We start from the raw sequence: 6,441 nt of genomic DNA, 5'->3' as shown, positions 1-6,441 counted from the left end.
CCTCCCCGTTGACCTGGGAGAGGAGCGGGGGTGCCCTCCTGCCGTGACAGTAAAAATGAGTCACTGTGACCCTCCTAGACAGAATCCCGCCAGCTTGCTGGAGTGCACACGTCACCCAAGCACACATGTGATGCTTCCATTCCGGCGACACCCGTTCTCACCCTGCTTCTCCGCTCACACACGCCCCACGGTTTAGGAGGTTTGCGTTGCCACCCTCTCCCTTTTATCCCCTCCCACCACTGCCCTGTTTGAGCAGCGTCCCCGGGGACACCACAAATGCCTTAAACCAGCCAGACGAGCAGTTCCAAATACTGCCCCATCCTTGTCCGGGGGGGAGGGCTTAGACGTGACACCAGATCCCGCGTGTTTGCGGCTGCTGCACCGCTGTCCCTCTTAACCATCACCCGTGGGTTCTCCCCGAACACGGTGCGGGAGGGCGGGTACGAGTGTTCATCGGGCAGCGGGAGCTCCTTGGACTTCACCCTGTGGGATGGGGCAGGGGAAGGGGAGACACGCATCAGCAAGGACGGGCCCTGCTTCCTGGAGGGGACGCTGATGGCTGCCAGGAGCCACGGTCCACGGCATCACAGAGCCGCTTCCTGTGGTCTCCCCTCAGGTCCACTACACAGTGGGAGACGCCCGGGAGGGCAGGGGAGGAGCGCCTGAGGGGAGAGCCGCAGGGGCAGCGGGGTGTCATCAGGAAGGTGTGGGTGGTGCCCTGCAGGTCAGGGGGCACTTGGGGAAACGCCCTGGTTCGGTAGTAAAGAGATGTTCAGGAATCCCCAAGAGTCACGGGGACGACACGAGTCGAGGGTCACTCAGCTAACTGAACTGTGTAAGTGGATTGAACAGCTTCCACCAAAAAGTATGTCCACCAATGACCTCATATTGTCGTAAATGGAGTGAGTCAAGGTGCTCAAGACGTCATCACCTGAGACCAAGGCAGGCCCTCAACCCGGTGACCGGTGTTCGTAGAAGATGAAAGGCCATGAGGAGCCGGAAGGAGGACTGAAGCAATGGGGCCCAAGGTCACGCGTGCCCAGGGCCCCCAGCAGCCGCGAGAGGCAAGGGCTCCGCCCTGGAGCAGCGGGAGAGCAGCCCTGCCCAGCCCTGGGCTTGGACTCCTGGGCTGCAACTTTGCGGGGTGCACCGCTGCCGACGCTGAATGGGCTGCGGGGCCCTCTGCACTCGTCTTTAAATGAGGACGGACTCAGAGACACTCGAGGGGCCACACTGGCCTGCCATCGCGGACTTGAAGGCCGGAGGTAAGAATGTGAGACACGAACTCTCTCGATGCCCCAAATGAGCAGAGACGTGCTGTCCTCGCCAGAAGCTCCCGGAATGCATGAGACGCTGCCACACGGATGCTGTCTCGTGAGGTGGGAAGCACAGGACCCAGTGTCACCGATGGGATCTCTGCACCGTGGAGACTGTGAGACGGGGAAGCCGTTGGGAAGCCCCTGCCTGTGCTCAGCTGCCATGAGGCAGTAGGGTCCACAGCCCAGGCGAGTGTCCTGGGCGGTTCCGGAAGCTCTGCCTTCAGATGTGTGACCCCACCCCACTCCTATTCCACCCTATCTGGTAAGTTCTGCAGAGCCACCCCCGGGATTGTCTCTGCGAGGTAAGCAGTCAAGAAGGAGATCTGCCGAGACGGCCGATGGCCACCTCTAGATGGGGCTACTTTAGAAAGTCCAACATGGAGTTTTCCTCCGAAATAACCCCTGGTCAACATCACATCAGCCTGTAAGCGCCTGCGCCTTTTTATTTTTTTAAATGTTTTTTTTTAAATTTAGTTTTGAGAGAGAGATAGAGACAGCATGAGCAGGGGAGGGTCAGAGAGAGAGGGAGACACAGAATCGGAAGCAGCTCCAGGCTCTGAGCTGTCAGCACAGAGCCCGACGCGGGGCTCGAACCCACGAACCGTGAGAGCGTGCCCTGAGCCGAAGTCAGACGCTCAACCGACTGAGCCACCCAGGCGCCCCAAAGCCTGCACCTTTTTAAACAGTGCTTTAAGTGACAAGAGGTTTAGACAAGCCCTGGTCTCCAGAAACAGAGTCTGGTCTGCTGCACCAGTGTGACTTGAATGCTGTAGGCACGACCAAGCACCCATCTGTCCCCTGGGCACAAACTTCTGGTAACTCCAGAAACGCTTCCCACCATGGAGAAGGGCTGTTCGCATTTTATCGTCCATGGCATCCAGAGGGCTTTGAGGTGCCCCGTGCCCCCTCACACCGGAAACTTGCTAACCTTTCAGCAGCTGCGGTCAGCTCAAATTCCTGGCCAGACAGGCAAGGACCACACCATAAATGGGGAGATCCCAACAAGGAGAAACGGGGTACACCTTCCAAGTGGAGCAGCTGAGACCCGTGGATTCGTGCTGCTTTCTTTAACAGAGCAAATTTCACAATACACGGGGCTTTCAAAGCAGGCCCCTAAAGGGGTGCCGGGGAGGCTCAGGTGCTTGAATGTCCACCTCATGACTGTGGCTCAGGTCAGGATCCCAGGTCGAGGGACTGAGCCCCATGTCGGGCTCTGTGCTGGGTGTGGAGCCTGCTTGGCATTCTCTCTCTCTCCCCTTCTTTCTCTGCCCCTCCTTCCTCAAGAATAAAAATAAAAGAGCCTACTAAAGAGGTGAACAACAGGATTATAATCCTATAAAAGTTTGCACATTATATACATGAAAACATTACACACAGGAGACTTAAAAGATACCAGTGAAAATGCCAGCCGTGGACAGTGGTAGGCAGAGGGAAGGAAAGACCATCATTGAAACACTTAGAATGTTTACAAGTTTCACATTTTCTATAATGAATACGCATTGATCTGGCAATCTGAAAAAAAATTAAGATGGAAAATTTTGATCTTTTGGCTCATTAATTTTCAGTCATTCTTACCAGAAAGAACAGAACAGGGAAAGTGAAGAGACCCAGAGAGAAAAGCGTCACGTACGAGCCGAGGAGAGAGGCCAAGGACGGGCCCTGTGGCCCTGGACACACCACGAGGTCAGTTCGGCTCCAGCCTCCAGAGCAGGGAGACAGCACGTTTCTATCTTTCAAGCCCCCTATTTTGTGGTCCTTTGTCATGGCAGCCCTGGCAAACTGAGACACTCACCCGAACGTGAGCCCGTTTCTCGTTTCTGCGTGTTCCGAGATGACTTCTCCCAGTGGTACCAAAGTGCGCAAAGTGGAGACCAAGTGCACATTTTAAAACGTGTGCTCGCCCTGGCTCATGACCTTCACAATGGGCCACTTTCTGCTCCTGTGACTTTGCAGGGGTGCACTTTGCGTGCGTGTGTGCGTGTCCCAGGGCAGGGCTGCCCTCTACATGACTCTGCACAGACTCGGAAGGAGCGGGTGTGGCTCAGGAGCGATGGGAAACCAGATGTTATCGGAGGTCAGAGACAGGAGGCTCGGACTCTGCTTCCCACACGTTCTCCGATCGCCGCACAGAGTAAATGAGCGCTGCTGTCGGCCTACTAGCTGCGGTGTGAGTTGTCCGGAGGGAGGGAAGAATTACTACACTTCCCCACGCACATTACAGTGCAAACGGTACTTGAAGAGCTTACACGTTACTAGTAAGTGAAACAGTGTTCTTTTCTATTGTGTTGTCACATTATTTAACAATATCCCATCACACACCAATCACTTTCCCAAAGGAATTGGGCTTAAGAGCAAGTAGCTGTTTTCATTCAGAGGAAACAACCCAGCAAGCTCACAGCCTCCCTGTGCGAGGGGGACTTCAGGTCGTCTTTGGCTGCCTGTGGGGGTAAACGAAAAAGAAGAATTGTTGGTGCCGAGGCTGTTCTTAGGAAATCAGGTCCATCATTCGTCAGTTTCAGGTGAGCGTGTCTCAGAGACTTCCCAGGAAGGGGTCTGGGGGGGGGGGGGGACACACCCTTGCTCCCACCCCTGACCCACCCACATGCACAGGATTCTGCCCCTCTCTGGGCAGAGCCCAGGCCTGGGGGTTGCTGTGTCAGAGGTTAAGAATATATTGAAGATTTTAAGAAACTGCCAAACTCCTTACCACAGTGGAATCCCTTTAAATTCCCGGATGACTTTCCATGGTAGCACATGGGGCTTCGGGCTCCTCTGCCGGGAGTCTTTCCGAGGGAGCCCTTCTAACTGGTGAGAAGTAGGGTCTGATGTGGCTTTAATTTGCATTTTCCCAGTGGTGAACGATGTTGAACATCTTGTCAGCTGATTATTTGCCACCCATATATCCTATTTGGTAAAGTTAATTAGAATCTTCTCCCCATGTTAAAATTGGGGCCATTTTTCCCTATTAAGTTTTGAGAGTTCTTTATATATTCTGGATTTAAGTACAGGGTTTGCAAATATTTATTCCAACCTGTGACTTATATTTCTATTTTTGTAGTAGTGACTTTTTTAAAAATGTTTTTATTTATTTCTGAGAGAGAGAGACAGTGTGAGCAGAGGAGGGTCAAAGAGAGGGGGAGACACAGAATCTGAAGCAGCTCCAGGCTCTGAGCTGTCAGCACAGAGCCTGACGTGGGGCTTGAACCCACGAACCGTGAGATCATGACCTGAGCTGAGGTTGGACGCTTAACCAACTGAGCCACCCAGGAGCCCCTGTAGTAGTGACTTTTGAAGAGCAAACACTTTATTTTTGATGGAGGCAAATTTTCCATTTTATTCCCTTAATAGTGGTTTTGGTGCCCATATTAAAGAAAACTTTGTCTAACTCAATATCACAAAGATTTTATTCTGTTTTCTTCCTAAAGTGTTATAGTTTAGTCCTTAAACTCAGAACTAGATTGATTTTGAGTTATTTCTGTGTGTATGGAATGAAGTAGCTATTAAGTTCTCTTTTNTATCCCCTTGCTTTGGCACAGCTTATTAAATATACTCTCATTTCTCCCCTATTTAATTATCCTGGCACCTGTGTTTAACACGCTTTGATCAGGTTTTATTTCTGGACTTTCTGTTCTGTTCCCTTGACTTGCATGTCCACGCTCCCTGGGCACACCACCCTCACAGCCCACACTGTCCTGTCTCCTATAGCTTGATAGTAAATTTTTAAGTCAGATTGAGAAAGTCCTCCAATTTGCTTCTTATTTTTCTCAACTATTTTGGTCACTCTAAGTCCTTTGAATTTCCACATATATTTTTGGGTTTGCTTGCCATTTCCTTAAATAAAAAAGCTTGCTGGAAATTCAATAGGGATAATGGTAAGTCTGTAGATCAATTTGGGGGAAGTCTTCTATCATGACAATATTTTGCATTCCAGTCCACAAATATTCTAAATCTTTCCATTTATTTGGATTGTGTTCAGTTGCTGTTATCAACAGTTTGTAGCTTTAGGTATAGAGATTTGGTACTTGTTTCATTTTATTTTATTATTTTCAATGCTATTGAGATGGAATAGTTTTCTTAATATCATTTTGAGATTCTTCATTGTTAGTATATAGAAATATAATTGAGGTTCTTATACTGATTTTGTATCGTACCACCCTTCTGAGATATGTTATTATTTCTATATTTTTTTCAAGTTTATTAGAAGCATGTTTCTTGAAAATACAGTTTTGTTTTCAAATCTATGTCTTTATATTTCTTGCTGTATTACACTGGCTGGAACTTTAGTAAAATGTCAAGTAGAACTTTGAGGTGGACATTCTTGCCTTAGTCTCAATCTGTGAAAAGCAGACACACACACACACACACACACACACACACACCTTACTCCATGTCTGTTTCATACAGTCATTCCCTAACACTTTTTTAAGTGAAAAATTCCAAACACCCAGAAAATGGGCACAAGAATGCCCAAATAACTCAGCATCTAGGTTCTATCATTTTTAAAAATTTTATTGTAAATACTTTTTTTTTACCATGTGACTATCCATCCATCATTTTACTTTCTGGTGCTTTTGAAGGCCAGTGAGGTGCAGACATCAGCATCCTTCATTAAAGCACACGTATGCCACTTCAGTCTCAGCAAACCCATATTGTACTGCATTTCCCTCTTTCTCTCCCTTCTCTTACACACACACACACACACACACACACACACACACTACAAGTCCCACAGTTAAGAATATTTTCTGCCCCTTGCTTTTTCTTCTCTTCTCTCCCACCTTTGTTCCCATAGGAGTAGCATGCCTGGGTGCTGAGTAAATGCTTCAAACCAGTCAAACAAGCAATCCCAAGTGTTTTCTGTCCTCGATCCCCGGGGCGGCCCAAGACCCTTCCCGTGGCTCTCATCCCAGATTGAACACGCACCACCTGCGGCTCTGAGCTCACCTGCAGCCGGGAGCTCTCCAGCCATGCGATGGTGGTGGAACACAGACCTGGGCACCTCGGCAGCCACCGCGGCACGGCCACCTTGCACTGCTCTGTGCGGGGATGGGGCAAAGGAAGGACAGACTCCTATCAGCAAAGAAGGAGTGCTTTTTTTTTTTTTTTTCCCTTTTATAGCTAC

At 49.7% G+C, this 6,441-nt stretch overlaps 1 long non-coding RNA gene across 1 annotated transcript; it reads right to left on the bottom strand.

Moving 5' to 3' along the window:
• Positions 1-334: 334 nt before the first annotated feature.
• LOC144219431 (uncharacterized) lies at positions 335-6,344 on the bottom strand. The gene is made up of 4 exons (XR_013331413.1): positions 6,264-6,344; positions 4,027-4,223; positions 3,112-3,757; positions 335-483 (listed from the first exon to the last, which is right to left on the bottom strand). It is a non-coding gene; the product is annotated as an uncharacterized LOC144219431 (long non-coding RNA).
• Positions 6,345-6,441: the final 97 nt, after the last annotated feature.

The sequence above is a fragment of the Crocuta crocuta genome, unplaced genomic scaffold (assembly GCF_008692635.1).
Source record: "Crocuta crocuta isolate KB4526 unplaced genomic scaffold, BGI_CrCroc_1.0 scaffold89, whole genome shotgun sequence".
NCBI lineage: Eukaryota > Metazoa > Chordata > Mammalia > Carnivora > Hyaenidae > Crocuta > Crocuta crocuta.
This window is presented reverse-complemented; position numbering and strand designations above follow the sequence as displayed.